The sequence below is a fragment of the Dysidea avara genome, chromosome 5 (genome assembly GCF_963678975.1).
Source record: "Dysidea avara chromosome 5, odDysAvar1.4, whole genome shotgun sequence".
In the NCBI taxonomy this organism is placed as follows: Eukaryota; Metazoa; Porifera; class Demospongiae; order Dictyoceratida; family Dysideidae; genus Dysidea; species Dysidea avara.
In genome coordinates, this window is record NC_089276.1 from 30,709,166 (window position 1) to 30,725,456 (window position 16,291).

Genomic DNA, 16,291 nt, shown 5'->3' on the forward strand with positions numbered 1-16,291 from the left:
CATAAATGGCAAGTACATGCATGATTCAAGCAATAGGTATATAGTTTGACAATGCTATCAACAGGGAGTGTTTAAAATGACAAGATGACAATAGTATTATTATTGTACACACATTGGATACTTGATTATTCATAGCAGTTGAGTTGGTTAAACCACATAACACAAAATCGTGATGCATTAAGTTTCATTCAATTGCTCATGAGCCAGTAATTGTATCTGATGTAAACTCAAAAGTAGACCCAGTCACCCAGAATAAAAGAGAGTCTATCTGTACAGTGTAGTAGTAGTAGTATGATTTGATGATGACAGATCTAGATGCATCAGGGACGGATCTAGGGGGTGGGCTTTGGGAGCTGAAGCCCCCCTCCCCCCTTCACTTTTAGGCTTTACTTGATCAATATGCCGAGAATTATAATGAAATTTTGTCTTAGCATAATTATATGATCACTAATAATACAAATACTCATAAACCCACCTTATAAACATCTTTCCAATGCATTGGATATGTACAAGATTGAAATACTCTAATAGAACAGTCACCTAACTACTCTAATAGAACATCCAGTGTAAGCATAAAAGTTGGTTCTGTTATGGAATTTTTCCAAATCAGCCTGCACCTATAATTATATACAATGAAGTGCATTGGTCTGTTTAAAAGGCTAGTTCATCTACTTGTGTAGTTATTACCAGTACCGGTGTGCTTAATTCAGGTACACAATTTCCATTGATAATGCTCTCAGATTCAATCAAAATTTTCCAGTTTCAACATTATCATGCATGCAATTGTGAGAGGGTGCATCATGTGCTTGGTTGTCTGGACCAACCCAAGCCTTTCCATTAGCAAATGCTACAGAGAGCCATATATATCTAAAGGCAGTATAATATCTACAGGCAGAAATACGCAATTTATGTGGAAATGTCTCCAAATTGCAGTATTATTTTTAGCATCTATATTTCAAACTTTCCCTGGGGGGGGCATGCCCCTAGTTCTAGCATGCTTCGCACACCTCTACCCAAGAGATTAGTACCTTGAGTTAGCCCCCCCCCTTTTATACATCCTAGATCCACCCCTGTGCATGGAAGAGTGTTGATGTAGATAAGGAGATGCTAAGGCACTCTCTTGTTGTGAAAACCCTTCATGATAAGAATTGGCTATCGTGTTTGCCTCTATTATGATTCTGGTACAGCAGAGTTTGACAACACATGCAACCATTGTTGCAAAATGTAACGGTCAGGTGAATCATGCCTTTCCCAAATTTAATAATAACAATGCATAAAGATAGAGAAGTAATAGTGTCCACTGTAACCAGTAGTATAATATTATAATATATCTTCTGCCATGTTGATAAGCTCTTGCATGGTGACTAGAGCTAGTTGAGATATTGTAGATAGGTATTGTAACTTGATAGCTGCATACATACATATATATATGTACAAACTTTTCAAAATGCTTAAGCACCAGCTGCAGCAGACACACAAATTCAACTGGCCTACAATTACTGAAATCATCAGATGATCCCCCTTTGTGGAGTGGTTTTATGTGAAACTATTTCCTTGTGATCACCATCCCACTAAGGACTGACTACTAAAAGACTTTGTAATAGGGAGTTATAATCTTGACAATCAAACCCACTGCATGGCCCTATTATGTGATGCATAGCTAGCCATATACGTATATTTTATCACAGTGGTGTCATGGGGATGTTAACAATGACTATTCTTGACTAACACCCTAGACATCATGACAAGTGGTAAATTCTTATTATAGCACATGCGATCGAGCCATCAATTGACTTTGGCAATAGCCATCAGAAGTACTTTAGAAGAGTTAAGCAGTACTTTGTTAATCCAATGAATTTTAACCATACGTTTTCACAAGGTTTCTTTCGCTACCAGGCATGGTGGAACCACCTCTCTTCCCACTTTAATGGCCAATATAAGCAGTTTATTATATGTGTTTGTTAGATAAATTGTACTTTTCTTTATTTCTATTTTCTATTATTTTCATTATATTTTTTGTGCATGTGCGTTATTGTATTTTGTGAGCTTTAGTTGTTTTGTAGCTACTTTTTTTAAACTCTTGTAAGGAAGAACAGCTATAGTTAATTGCTGGAGTCTAAATAATAAATCAAATCAATCATGTACAACACAAGCACTGTTAGCAGGAGCATTCTCACGCGCAAGCTGGATGCTGCTATTTAGCCAGGGAGACCGTGAAGAGTAAACACAACAATCAGTATCAAAGTTTAGCAACACAACACAACAACTACAAAGTAGAAGTACAAGCCAAAAAGAATCAAAACTACAATGAACAATAGAACAAAAAGATGTGGCCTATTACACAGATTACAATTCCTATACAAAACCACGGTAGCTAAGAATCAAGGTATGAATAACTAATATATACAGCTAATATGTACATTGAGTCTAAGTGCGTGCATGTGTATGCATACAGTTCAAAAAGCACATGATAGCATTTACCTGTTTGTAATTACTAGAGTTATAATTGTCATTGTCACAATACTCTCCTCTCTAGTCTCAAGCGTCCAAAATCCTTGATGAGTGTTTGATCTACCTCATCAGTGAGTAATGTGGATTCTTCCTTGACTCAATGTTGCCGCTTGTAATCTGTCTTGCTCCAATCGGCATTTATTGGATCAATGGAATCAATCAACAAACTAACATCATTTCCATTTTTATTGGGCTATCTTGTTGGGAAAAGGATTCCTCATCTTGGCGGTCACCTTCTGGTACAATTCTATCTTGCTGAAGGGGTTCTTCATCTGGGCACACTATCCACTTGATCATGACTGTTGCATGTGGCATCACTGGGGACACTACAACGACCCTTCTTAACTAGTACCATCATGACATAATTGTGGTAAATTCTTGGTCTCGTCAATACAGGTTGTATTTTTTTCTTTTGTCATTTAGTCGGGGAAAAAGATAACCTGGTAACAGGCTACAATAATGATACTCATGGATCCATCAGGTCATTCAATTAACAGAAGTTAAAGCTGCTATGCGACTAGCTGTTGGCTACGTTACCAGACTGTCCTTTTTCCTGACCAAATGACAAAAGAAAAAAAACAGTCTGTGTTGACGAGACTAATAAAGTCTTATTAAACCACACACACGACACAATCACGTAATTGTCACTGCATACCATATAGCCAAAATATTTTGAGGGGGAAAATCAGCTTTTGTGGCTTTGGGTTACCAGCAAAAACTTTATCCTGATTTAGACTTCCATGTAGTCTAGGTCTTATACGTTTTGGGAGTTTAGGTAACATTGACCCTCAAAATATTTAGGCTATACAGTATAAGAGGTAAAGTAAGAACCTCACCAAAACCATTGTATCATACACATGGGCGTATCCAGGGGAACCCTTGAAGAGCCTTACGTCTGTTACGTAGATCAGGTACTTGATAAATGAAGTTGCCGCAAGTTTCTCTTTAATTCAGTAGGGTTGCCGCAAGTTTCTCTTTAATTCAGTAGGCTCAAATCAGTTTATCAACCAAAGATCACTTAGCCATGGCGGCAAAACACTTACCTGACCTCGTTTCACCTTCACCAGCGACATTTTCACATAAAATAGGCGCCTCTAAACATAATTATCGTTGTGATGTTGGAGGTGCTACAATTGCATTCTAAAAACGTAAATTGGGTTAACCTTTTTTGGAGAGTGATTATTTACAATAATAAGCTAGACTGAAGTTGCGATTACCATGTTACAGCATAGATATACTAACCCCAGGTACCTGGGGTTAGTATATCTATGGTTACAGAGTGGAACCCCGAGTATGATCACGTGATGATTGATGGGGTTTGAGCTTTGAGGGGGCGAATCCAGGCTTTTAAAGGGGGCTCATGGCGAGCTGTCCGTAGTTCATCTATGAGCTGTTGAGGCAAGTGTCAGTGAGAGAGTTAGAGTGTGCACTACGGACGTCAGTGAGGCAAATCGTTGAGGATGGAGGCCAAGGGGATGCAGACGGCCATTCAAATGATCAGGTATTAATGCGCATCACTCATACGTACATGTGTTACGTTTGACTTGTGACATATTGAAACTTAACGGTGGCTGTCACATTTTCGTCCTTCACTACTAACTTGGAACCAATTTAGCACTTTTCACTGTTGACTTTTGAGTTTAAAGCCAATTAACATTTATCAATTCTTGTCCCCAAAAGAACACTCAACTAGTGCAGGCAGGCGGGCGGTTAGTATTATTAATAGCTAAAACCTTATTATTTTTGAAAATCATCAAAGCACTGCAAAAATCAAGCACCAGATAGCCAGTGTTGGGAGTAACGCGCTACTTATGTAACGCGTTATGTAATATTATTACTTTTGTGGTAACAAAGTAATATAACGAAATACGCTATAAAAACAGGTAATATAACTCAAGTTACTTCACTTACAAATGTAACGCGTTACCTAAGTAATATAGTTACTGTAACGAGTCTAATATTACGTAATATTATTACTACAAGTAACGAAGTTACTAATCTCGTTAGTTATCCACTGAGTAATGCCTAGCCACAACGAAGTAACGAAGCTACTGAATGAAGCTTATTCACCAGCTTCTTAGTGATAACCAAGATTTGTACATTGTCCAACAACACAATCATGTCACGTGATAAGGTGGTAGTTTTACACGTGACAGCTTAAGGCTGTGGACACAAAGTAATATAATATGTAATATTATTATTATAGTTACTTTATTTTATGGGTAATATGTAACTGTAACTAAATAGTTCAGTTGCAAGTAATATGTAACTAGTTACTTTTACAAAGTAACTTGCCCAACACTGCAGATAGCAAGCTGGCTGCCTTAGTGAACCATCTGTAGGGTCAAACAGCCTGCAAAATGATTAGCTTTGCTTGTGAAACTCTAATAAACAATAATGTTTGTGTGCTGAGATATGATAACCTCATAGTAGGTATTCCAGTATCCGAGATTTTTAAAATAAAAAATTCTCTGTATATTCCCCAATAGAACCCTGGCACAAAGTAATAGTGCATGTTTAACTTGGGATTGCTCCGTCATCAGAGCTCCAATGGGAACAAAAATTGCTATGAGGTTTGTCCACATGCTGATCATCATGGAAATCTTAGTTTTATCGTGTGCGTTACATATGAGTGGGTTTTGTGTCCTTTAGTAATCTTTTAAAGCCTTGTAATGTATGTAAAGTACTTTGAAACTTTTAAAAAACTTACTGTTGGATGGAAGGTATTCTTACTTTGCTCTGGTTAGCAATTTTCAGCTACACAACAATTTACTGATGGTTGTGTTACCAACTCAAAAGTACAAACCACTTCAAAGTCAACGTAGCAATGCCATAATTAAAACCACAACTCCACCTTGTATTGTTGCATCATTGTCACTCCTCCACTTCAGTTGTTTACCTGTATAAGTTGGTAACTTGATCTTTTTGCTAGCCACTTGCCTATGGATAGCCACCATTGTTTACAAGTGTGCAGTAGGTCAAACATTTTACTTACTCACCACAAAGTATGCAAAGATCACTGAGATCCCATAAACCCTGAAGTTATTCTCATTACATGTACAAGCGTGCAGCTAGAAGCAACTGCAGTTTCAAGGCAGTCCAGGTTGCTAGATGGCTTCCTAATTTAATTGTGCCATTTTTCCCTTTAAAATGTATGGGGAGCCCTGGAGAAAGATGTATCTTTTATCAGCTTTAAAGCACTGTGCATGCCAATTGCAACCCAACAAACTATATATTTCTGAGATCAGCAATCAATACTCTATCTATTGCGCATATAAAAAGTCCATTTATCCAAATTTTAAAAATAAGGCTGGAATGCTTACTCATAGGCAAACGCTGGAGGCACACAAATTACAATTAAATTTCCATATTTCTAATTATTCATAAATGCCAAATACATTAATAATTACCAATGCGGATGACAAAACTGGACACAGGCAGTGACAGGAAACAAACTATTAACAAATGCTGGCCTAACTGCGGTTGCAGACTGACTTATACTGAGTGCTTGTGTATCACCCCCTAGATAGTAGGACCAAATTTATAGCACCCACAAGAGATTCTATTTTATTCTTTGCTTCCTGTTACTGCTTCAATTTTTAGGTAGCTGCACCAAATTGTGACCTACTGAGTGACTTGTTTGCATTTCCTTGAACTTCTTTTTTTATGACTTTTTTGTTGTCTAGAGAGAAAACCAATGGGCTATTAAAGTTTCAGCCTTGTACTTGAGTTATAGTGATGGGCAACAAGAACAAAACAATCAATTTGTATAGTGCCTATACAGGAAAAACTACAGGCTCTTGTTTAATCAATCGTAAGTCTCGAGCTCAATGGGCTGCAGAGTTTGGACTTGTGTCATTCTATTCACCATGAACTGGGGCATTCATCAAGGTATATGCTTCATGGTACAGAAATGAAACTCTGCATGAAGAGGCGAATACAAATCCATTGGTATAATTATTAGATATTTCTGGTGTCTCCAGTGTTGCAAGAGATGGATAGTGCCTGGATTATTGTTTAAAGCTGTTTCCAGCTCAGTCCACAAGTCCAGTCCATGTATGCGCTAGTGTCATGACTTATAAGGAAGAGCCAGCATCAGCACAGTTGTAGCTCAATAGTGGTGTCTCTAGTGTTGCAAGAGATGGATAATTCCTGGATTATTGCTTAAAGGCTGTTTCCAGCTCAGTCCGTGAGTCCAGTCCAGTCCGTGGAATAAAGTAGGCCTTTGTTGGAAGGGTTTGAGGGTCAGTCTGAGACATATTTGGTCTAACCAATACTTCCAAGTTGTCATGAAGGAAAAGTGAGACTGGTTTTTAGGTGACATTTTTGACCAAAAAAAAAGCCCAAACTGCATGCATGATCCCTAATACTATTATACAATATGCTATTCCAGTGATTCAGTCCACTGTTTGTACCTCAAAAGTATTGGCATGGGCATGCCCAGTGTAATTCTGACCATATATAGCAATATATATAGTGATCCATTGTCATTTAGTAGTGGGTAACCACTAGGGATCTGCAATACATATCGATACAGCAAATAAGTATCACGATACGATACTGTACTTAGGAAATATCGATATATCGAAGTTTTCTAGTAGAACAGGTAGTGATTGCTCTATTACTGCAACAGTGATCTAAATACTCGAACAGAAAGCCTACCTGTGCTATAAAATGTAACGTTATGAGAAGCTATGCCAATACGCATTTATAAGTGCTGCTGTTACTATGTTATGGCTTCTTACCCAGGTCTTCTAAAAACAGTAGCTGTTATCTTGACAACTTACCAAAATGCAGAGAAATCTGGACAAGCCTTAGTATTGGGTGCCGTTTGTACCAAAATTGTACAAAAATGCTTTATTTATAAACTATAAGCATACTTTATAAATCAATGCACTACTTTATAAATCATGAACATATACTTTATAAATCATATGCATGATTTATAAACCATATACCTGATTTATAAATCATTGACATACTTTATAAACTATAACATTGATTTATATAAATTATACATGTGATTTGTAAACTATAACACTTATTTGTAAAGTATAAACACTGATTTATAAATTATAATATTAATTTATATATCAATGTACTACTTTATAAATCATGTGTATAGTTTATAAATCATGTGTATAGTTTATAAATCATACACATGATTTATAAATCAATAACATACTTTATGAACCATACATACATAATTTATAAATCAACATTATGATTTATAAATTGCACATGCCAGATTAATAAATCATAAGTATATTTTACAAACCATCATCACGAGTGACTTAGTTTGGTTATTGTTGTATTTTATAAATCATTGTCCTACTTTATAAATTTAACACACACTTTACAAATCACATGTACAATTTACTTTTGTAAACTAATACATGATATATAAATCAATAGTGTGATTTAGTAACCATATGTTGTTGTTTAGTATCGATAGTTAGAATTCATATCTATATTGCTTAGATGTGCATCAAATGGAAAGCATTTGTGGCATGTGATCCAGCACAGAATTTAGCACACTTAGTAGCTACAAGCTTTGGCAGCTGTTGTGAGCACTTGCACTAATGAGAGCAACCTGGCAAAGTGGAGTATCACCATTACCAATGCCCCTGTCATCGTCGTGGGTAACTCCCCTGCCAGTAATTCCACTAATTATGCCACTCTTTCTGGCTACTCTTACATGGTATAGGATTTGGGCTCAAGCCGGTCAGTGACAACAGTGGCATAATTGGTGACAACAGTGGCATAGTTGGTGGAACTACTGGCAGGGGCATTGGTAATGGTGATATACTCCACTTTGCCGGGTTGCTCTCATTAGTGCAAGTGCTCACAACCACTACCAAAGCTTGTAGCTACTAAGTGTGCTGAATCCTGTGCTGGATCACATGCCACAAATGTTTTACATTTGATACACATCTAAGCAATATTGATATGAATTCTAATTATCAATACTAAACAACAACATACACCTCTATGGCTACTAAATTACACTATTGATTTATATATCATAGTATTAGTTTACAAAAGTAAATTGTACATGTGATTTGTAAAGTATGTCTTAAATTTATAAGGTAGGACAATGATTTATAAAATACAACAATAACCAAACTAAGTCACTCGTGATGATGGTTTGTAAAATATACTTAATGATTTATTAATCTGACATGTGCAATTTATAAATCATAATGATGATTTATAAATTATGCATGTATGGTTCATAAAGTATGTTATTGATTTATAAATCATGTGTATGATTTATAAACTATACACATGATTTATAAAGTAGTACATTGATAATATTATAATTTATAAATCAGTGTTTATACTTTACAAATAAGTGTTATAGTTTACAAATCACATGTATAATTTATATAAATCAATGTTATAGTTTATAAAGTATGTCAATGATTTATAAATCATGCATATGATTTATAAAGTATATGTTCATGATTTATAAAGTAGTGCATTGATTTATAAAGTATGCTTATAGTTTATAAATAAGGCATTTTTGTACAATTTTGGTACAAACGGCACCCCATACCTTAGTGGGAGCATGTATTAAAATAAAATGTTTGTGGTAGCTAATTGTCTGGGTGGTGTAGTAGAGGCAGGTATCCAGGTAAATGTGTTTTTAACAGCAACTCTGTTTTCCATACTAAAAATCATACCAGGAACACACTAGCTATTTGTCACATCATGATCATATAACTATTACTGTAGTTCAGCAGCATTCACTGAATAAAGAAATTGTATACATAGTGAATGTAGAATCAGTGTTGGTTCTTTAAGGTACAGAGTTGCAACTATTAGCTGATATGCCAGTCATTACTAGCCATAACCACTTTATTATTATAGTATCGAACAGTTTATTGATGGTGATACATGATACACAAAATGCACTGTATTGCAGAACACTAGTAAACTAACACAAACATGGTTCCACTTATAACTACAGTAATGGTCCCACTTATAACTACAGTCATAATATGCTTGTCATGTGAATTGTGGGAGGGTTTTCCAGTACAAGAAATGTTGTGTAAGCAGATTACAAGCATGTTCAGGAATTGTGATTCTTTATTTCTGCCTCTTCATACAGGAAGAGAGTCCATTTTAATCATGCATCAGTGGTGTCCTGATGTAATGTAAATTGAAAATGGGACCATTGACAAGTGTACTGATTATTGTGTACTTATAATTGTAGTGAGCATGAGGTGGATTTAAATGTGTACACTAATATAAGTGGGACCATGGACAAGTGTCCTGAATATCAAGGTGTTTACTTTCAGAGTGTCCTTTTAGAGAAAAGGCTTAATGCCATTGGTTTTATGGTATATGGGACGGTTATGTGCTGTAACACATGCAGAGTGACATTTAAGTATTTTGTTTATGTGCATAACTTTTAAAAGCTGCTCAGTAGACATAGCTGCCACATCAAAGTATACAGTATATTTATGGTATAGTATATAATTACGAAGGTGGCAATGCTGCATTTTTTTAATCAAATAGGCCTGAAGGAATCAAATACTTCTTGTCTCTTGACCAAAAGGAGAAGTGACTTTGCAATGCCTGATGGACATTTTGATATCAAATATATTATTGTGTTGTTAGTCATACAGTACTTTAAGCGGTGAACTGTGGAGACCCTCTGAGAAACTATCCTGCTGCAGCATGGAAGGCACGTCAAGATTTGAGAAGATATCTGGAATACTTTAAGATGATGTTACCTACCATGCCACATAGCATTGATACTCTGTTGGGTATGACAAGTGATGCTAAGGGTTGTGCATTTGGGGATGATTGTTAACATGCACACACCCTGACCTGCCATTTGAAACTTGTTTTTTATAGTATGATTGATTACTAGCTAGAGTGATTTGTATTGTATATTACAACAAGAAATTTCCTTTATGTTAATTTGTATTATATACGCAGCTAACTACTGTCTGTACCTGAATCTGATTGTTATAATATGCCATGATTACTTGTTTTGTTTTAACTTACTATGCAGTAAATACCTTTAAGGTGTGGGTATAGGAAATGAGCAATACTGAAGTAGTATGGAAGTACTGTTATAGTAAGGATCGTGGAGGTTTGGGTTTTCTTGCACCAAACTATCACCAAAAAACCAGTCTTACTGGTTAAGCATAGCCAAGCCCATAAATGTCCAAACTGACCCCAAATCCTTCCAACAAGTTTCTATGATTTTTTTTTTCTGATACATGACTAACTGGTGCATTCAGCCAAGCATATCGCATATCTTCGCTATGCTTAAGGCCATGGTCTTGATTTCTATATTCAACATCGCTTCAGCCTGAGACATACTTTTTTTCCAACCTCAGCAGCTACAATGTGGAAAGGAAAGGAAAGTTCATGTAATCAGCGAAGAGCTACTTAATACAACGATATTATGTAATCTACATCACAAGTGAAGAAGTGCTGTTGGCATTACTGTGCTCCCTTCATCATTTAGTTATCCAAAATATTGATGGTTTAAGCGATTTGTGCTTTATTGACTGTGCTTTGAAGGCATCACTATTGAATTGAAAGGTAGCTATCACCGTAGGGGAAAATTTATAGTGATTTCAACTTCCAAATATAGAATTGTAAACCTGCTAATTTTTATCACAAGTTTGATAGGCAACCAGGTGGATTATAGTTGTGGCAAAAATTCAAAGCTGTGACAGTCCATTTTTGAGAGGTGTACGTCTAGATCTTAATTCTGACATGATTGGGGTTCCATATGCCAGCTGTACTATAATCAGATGATCGACAAAGTTAAAGTTGCACTATAGCCAAATATTAACCAGTTTGCCAAACATTTTACTAGCATTGCTCGAGTTCAACATACTCATGATCACGTGATAACTAGTTCAACCGCCATGGCAAACAGACAGGACAAAATGATTTCTTTGCAGAGGAGTTTAGTAGCCTACAAAGTAATGGCTAGCCAGGTACAAGTCAAAAACCTACGACGTATTTTTGAAATGCCGGTAAGAGTCAGTTAATTGGGAATTAGTTGCTATTGTCATGGACCTTGCCTTTCATTCAGGATAACGATGCAATATGGCTCAGGGCTCCTGAACGCATTTATTTTCCTAAAGAAGACGGTAACTTTGAGTTGCAGGAAGATATTTCTTATGGGACTTTGATAGTAGAGGTACCATCTGAACATATCGTGCTCGAGAATGCAGCACGACACTCTTCCGATCGTTATAATTATATGGAGCGGAGCGCGAGCTACGAAAAGACCAAGACCTGTACGTGAGACGGACAGTGATTCAGATGTGGATAATAATAGTGATGAGCATCAGGACGCCTCAGAAATTCTAAGAGAATTATTAAAGGATTTACGATTGTGCACAAGAGAGATGTATACTCACCTCGAGACTCAGCTGTCTACATTAATCAATAAAGTTGTACAACAGAAAACACATCAGCAAGACTTTAGTAGGTAGACTATTGCTTCATTACATAGATTATAGGGTGATCATGGCAAATCAGCACGCGTGTCAAAAATTATAGTTGGACCTAGCTAGCATAACTCTGATGTATACATGACAAATTATAAGAGCAAATTAAGTTTGGTATAGCTAGTCAATACTGGGAATGGATATCACTTTAGTCTAAGGCATTATACCAGTAAAATACGGGGAGGGTACTGACATTAGCTCTAGAATTTGCATAGCATTCCACAGGGATGGTAAACTGTAATAATACTGTTGTGGTATGTTTAGGGAGTCTGGGGGCATGCCCCCCATAAGAAGAATTTTGAAAAATTGGTGCGAATCTAGTGGCACTTTTTGCAAAAAGTATTGTTTCAGGTACAACATACATACAATGAATCCTTCCACTACATTGTATATGATGTATAGCTGCCAGTTTGGAAACCATGACGATATTCTATCTCGTGGTACACTCATGACATCACACAAGGTAATTATTGGAGGAGCTCTGCCCTCTCATCTGAAAGTTGGGGGGTTCCAGCTCCTCTGGCCCCCATCTTCTGCCACCACTGTTGCAAAGTTTCAGTAGCAAAAACGTTTATTGCTGGCATATGATCTAGTATAGCAGAAATAAAACTGATACAGTTGTTCATAGAACAGTATGTGCTGTAATTCAAATAGGTATATGTTAAAGGAAGGAGCCTCAAATTTATTAAACGATCTTTGTGTAATACTACATTGGATTCTTTCCAAGTTGAATATAGAAAATGATTGGTTTGGTACAACAAATTAGTCCTAGTATTTTGCAGTGATGTCTTTGTGATGAAGCTTATAGGTATCTAGATAAAATAGATTTTTTAATGAGAATTGACATAGAACAATTTCTGGTTAAACCAAACTGAAGGACTTTCTGAACAATTATATTTTTGTTAGTTTTTGAGTAGGGCTGAAACAAATACTTGAGTACTCGTTAAGGACTTTGGTACTTGGATAGTAAAATTGGTACTCAAGTACTCGTTAAGATCACATGACCCATATCACATTATGTATTTTGCCCTTGGGGAGTGACACAATGAAGATTTATAAAGTTTGATTGGCATAATTTCTTGTCAGGAATACTGACATCAATACTTTAATACAGTGTGTGTATTGTTGTTACTTGAAAATGCTGAAACAGCTTAAAGTCAGTATAAAATGTGTCAAATGGGTATGACTACAAGTAGCTAATATTCGTGAGTACTCGAATACTGAAAAAAACCATGATCGTTTCAGCCCTACTTTTGCCAAGTATTTTGATTTAGTTGGTAATATGAATTTGGACAATAGTTATTTACACAATTTTAATTGCCTGGTTATGTAGTGCAATACACAAATGGTTCATCAGTCATCACTATGGCAACATGTTATCACATCCACTCTGGTCTATGCAGTCACTCCTACTGATCAATAGGGGTATTCTGTACTCTGAGCCTGTCTTTTCTTGTACAATTCAGTTATAAAGCATCCAGGCACATGCCCTGCAGCTGGCCAAATTATAGCTCAGCCTTTAGGCCATGCTTGTAAACTTTAAAGTTGATAAACAGTGTAAGAAAACTATTCTGAGTCATCTATCTAGTTGGTATAAAAATATAAATCTTCCTGCAATGCTTTTTTGAGTATTGGAGGATGATAAATTAAGTTTATGTCAGGTTACCTAGTATGTTAGTCTTATTTTTAGAAAGGAGATCACTGATTATTCCCCATAACAAATGTATAATGTATTACCCATATAGCACCTACGGATTTTTAAAAAGGCAGCAGACTGTAACCATCTATTTATAGACCAATAATTTGCATATCTCAAGTCATTAAACTTGTAGAGTCAATAATTACGGAACAAATGAGGAAATTTCTTGACCATCACAAGGTACCCTAACCAGCATGGATTTGTGAAACACAAATCACCTTTTACCAACTTGCTAGAATGTCACAACAAATAGTCAGCCACTCTTGATTCTGGGACATTGCGATTATTTTAAAGCTTTTTCTGTCCCACATTTACAACTGATCAGCAAACTATACAATCCTATCATCAGTAGATATGATCATGAGTATATAAATGGTACATACTGTACCAGTCAGTATCTCAAGATTGAGATGCCAGGCAGAATTTACAGTAGACAGGTAATAGCTAGCTAGTAGTCAGCTATATACGCAGTAGTGATCAACAAAAGTTTGTATAGTTAGCATTTAGGTGGCTCAGTAGTAATGGTGTATGCAAATTGAAGCCAGGTAAATATTGAACATACGGTACAAGCAAGCAACATGAATCCAACACAGCCATTCACATTATGGTGGGGCTTGCTAAGGCTCGAATGTTCTGGTATGGTTTATAGCAACTATACAGTTAAATTCCACTGAGCTTGGGATGCAAACAAAGCTGCATGTAAGAATTGTGCAGTTAAAGTAATCTAAATTGATATACAATTGCTACAACCTGCAATTTAAATCTATACGCATGTTGCAACATATTATCTTCACCAAAGAAAGGAAGTGTCCCTATCAAAGATTTTCTGGTCTAACTCTATCTCATTCATACTTTGTATTTTTCTAGAATGTCTCCTTTAGAGAGAAATAATGAATGGCTATTTTAGTTAGTTATACCAAGAGTTTATCATTATTTATGCATGGGCGATTGGAAAGTGTCTAACTGGAGTGCATCCAACAAAACCAATGCTGCAAGTACCACCTTAAGCTTCTCCCAGAACAAAAAGCTTGACTGGCTTTAACAATCACATAATCAATGTCATCACTTGTGATCTCTATCATCAGTAGGAGGATATACACATGCACAATCCTATATACCTAAACTTGTTATAGCAGTGATTTTGTACAGGATGTACACACTCTCCTTCATAAAAAAAAACATTATGAACTCCTAATTGGCTATGCTGATAAAAAACTCTATACACATATATTCTAGTAGACCACATGACTGTTCTATTAAAGAGTATTTTCCTTTGGTGGCTAAACCCCTTTAAAACAGAGGGCTCTTTCTGTGTGTTGATGTCTCAACATAACATAAATGTGACCGGATTTCACATAACAAGGCTTCCACACACACAAAATCAAACTTACGATTTTACCAGAAATGGATTGCTGGTCTAATACACTATCATATTTCACACTGTACTTCCTTCAGCACTAACAAGTCTGGTTTCTGTAGCAGCTTTCTTCCGACCCTGTCAAAGCCACGAGTGTGAGATTGGCACCATTAAATGGCCATGGCTTTGTGATAATGGTGTGTAGTGAGCTGGGACTTCACAGAGAGCTCGCCAATAGTGTTCTCAGTCAATTTGGAGTAATTTGAGGGCCATGGAGGGCCATGGAGAGCCCAAACTTGGCCTCTGGATTTCAATCGTCTTCTTACTTCATTTTATACCTGTATATTAAGACCACCGTCCACCCCCACCCTCCCACCCTATTACTACCCCCACCCTCCCACCCTATTACTACCGCCTGTGATATTATTACCCGCTCGAAAAAAGCTGCTCAAAACAGGGCAAATTTTGGGTATCAGAAATGTATACACCCACTCAGTGATAGCTAGTGAATAGATGAACAATTGGTGCAAATTTTGTTTGCACAGCTGTAGGCACTGGGAAGTTATTACACAATGATTCCTTAAAATCGCCATATCTCCTAACAAAGCTTTGTGCGTCGAAGCCTTGTTTTGTCAAATTCAGTCACAAATATATATAACCACCAAAACTTACCAACTGTGATAGTATAAATACGATGTCATACAGCATTGTATATTATAATATAGGCCAGTCTCAAGACTTCAATATAGTAAAGCTCAATGAGAAGTATATTAATATCCATTGCATGCGATTATTACCAAATGGTTCCAGTCAAGATTGCATGTACATATATATCTGTATGCATGTAGGGATGAATCTAGACAAGGTTTGCTGATGACCACACATACATCAATGAAATAAATCTAATTGAGTAGTCATCACAATTGGTTCTGGTGTCTAGCTGAATTTCCACCAGCCTGACAGCATTTAAAGTGAACCACAATAGCATAATGGGGCTACCAGTGCAAAACACTGGTAAACTTTCAGGTCTGTAATTTAATCGTTCAAGTCCTTTAGCTTAATTTTGTTTATTGATCTGTACAGTCCTGTACAGTATTAATAAATAGAGCATAAATAAATAAAATAATTATTATTTAATTATGGTTATTGTTGTCCAGTGCATTTTGTCCAAGGCAAAAGAAACATGCACACAACTGCATGTAGGGACCTGCTGATTATGCTCATTATTTTACCTAT

The 16,291-nt window shown here is 36.3% G+C and overlaps 1 protein-coding gene and 1 long non-coding RNA gene across 2 annotated transcripts in view; one reads left to right on the forward strand and one right to left on the reverse strand.

Annotated features, from left to right (window-relative positions):
* LOC136255179 (collagen alpha-1(XXIII) chain-like) overlaps positions 1 to 16,291 on the forward strand; it is a 176,133-nt gene that overhangs the window by 79,990 nt on the left and 79,852 nt on the right. The gene's annotated exons all lie outside the window — the stretch shown is intronic.
* On the reverse strand, positions 2,217 to 3,591 carry LOC136256147 (uncharacterized). The gene is made up of 2 exons (XR_010701349.1): positions 3,348 to 3,591; positions 2,217 to 2,837 (listed from the first exon to the last, which is right to left on the reverse strand). It is a non-coding gene; the product is annotated as an uncharacterized lncRNA (long non-coding RNA).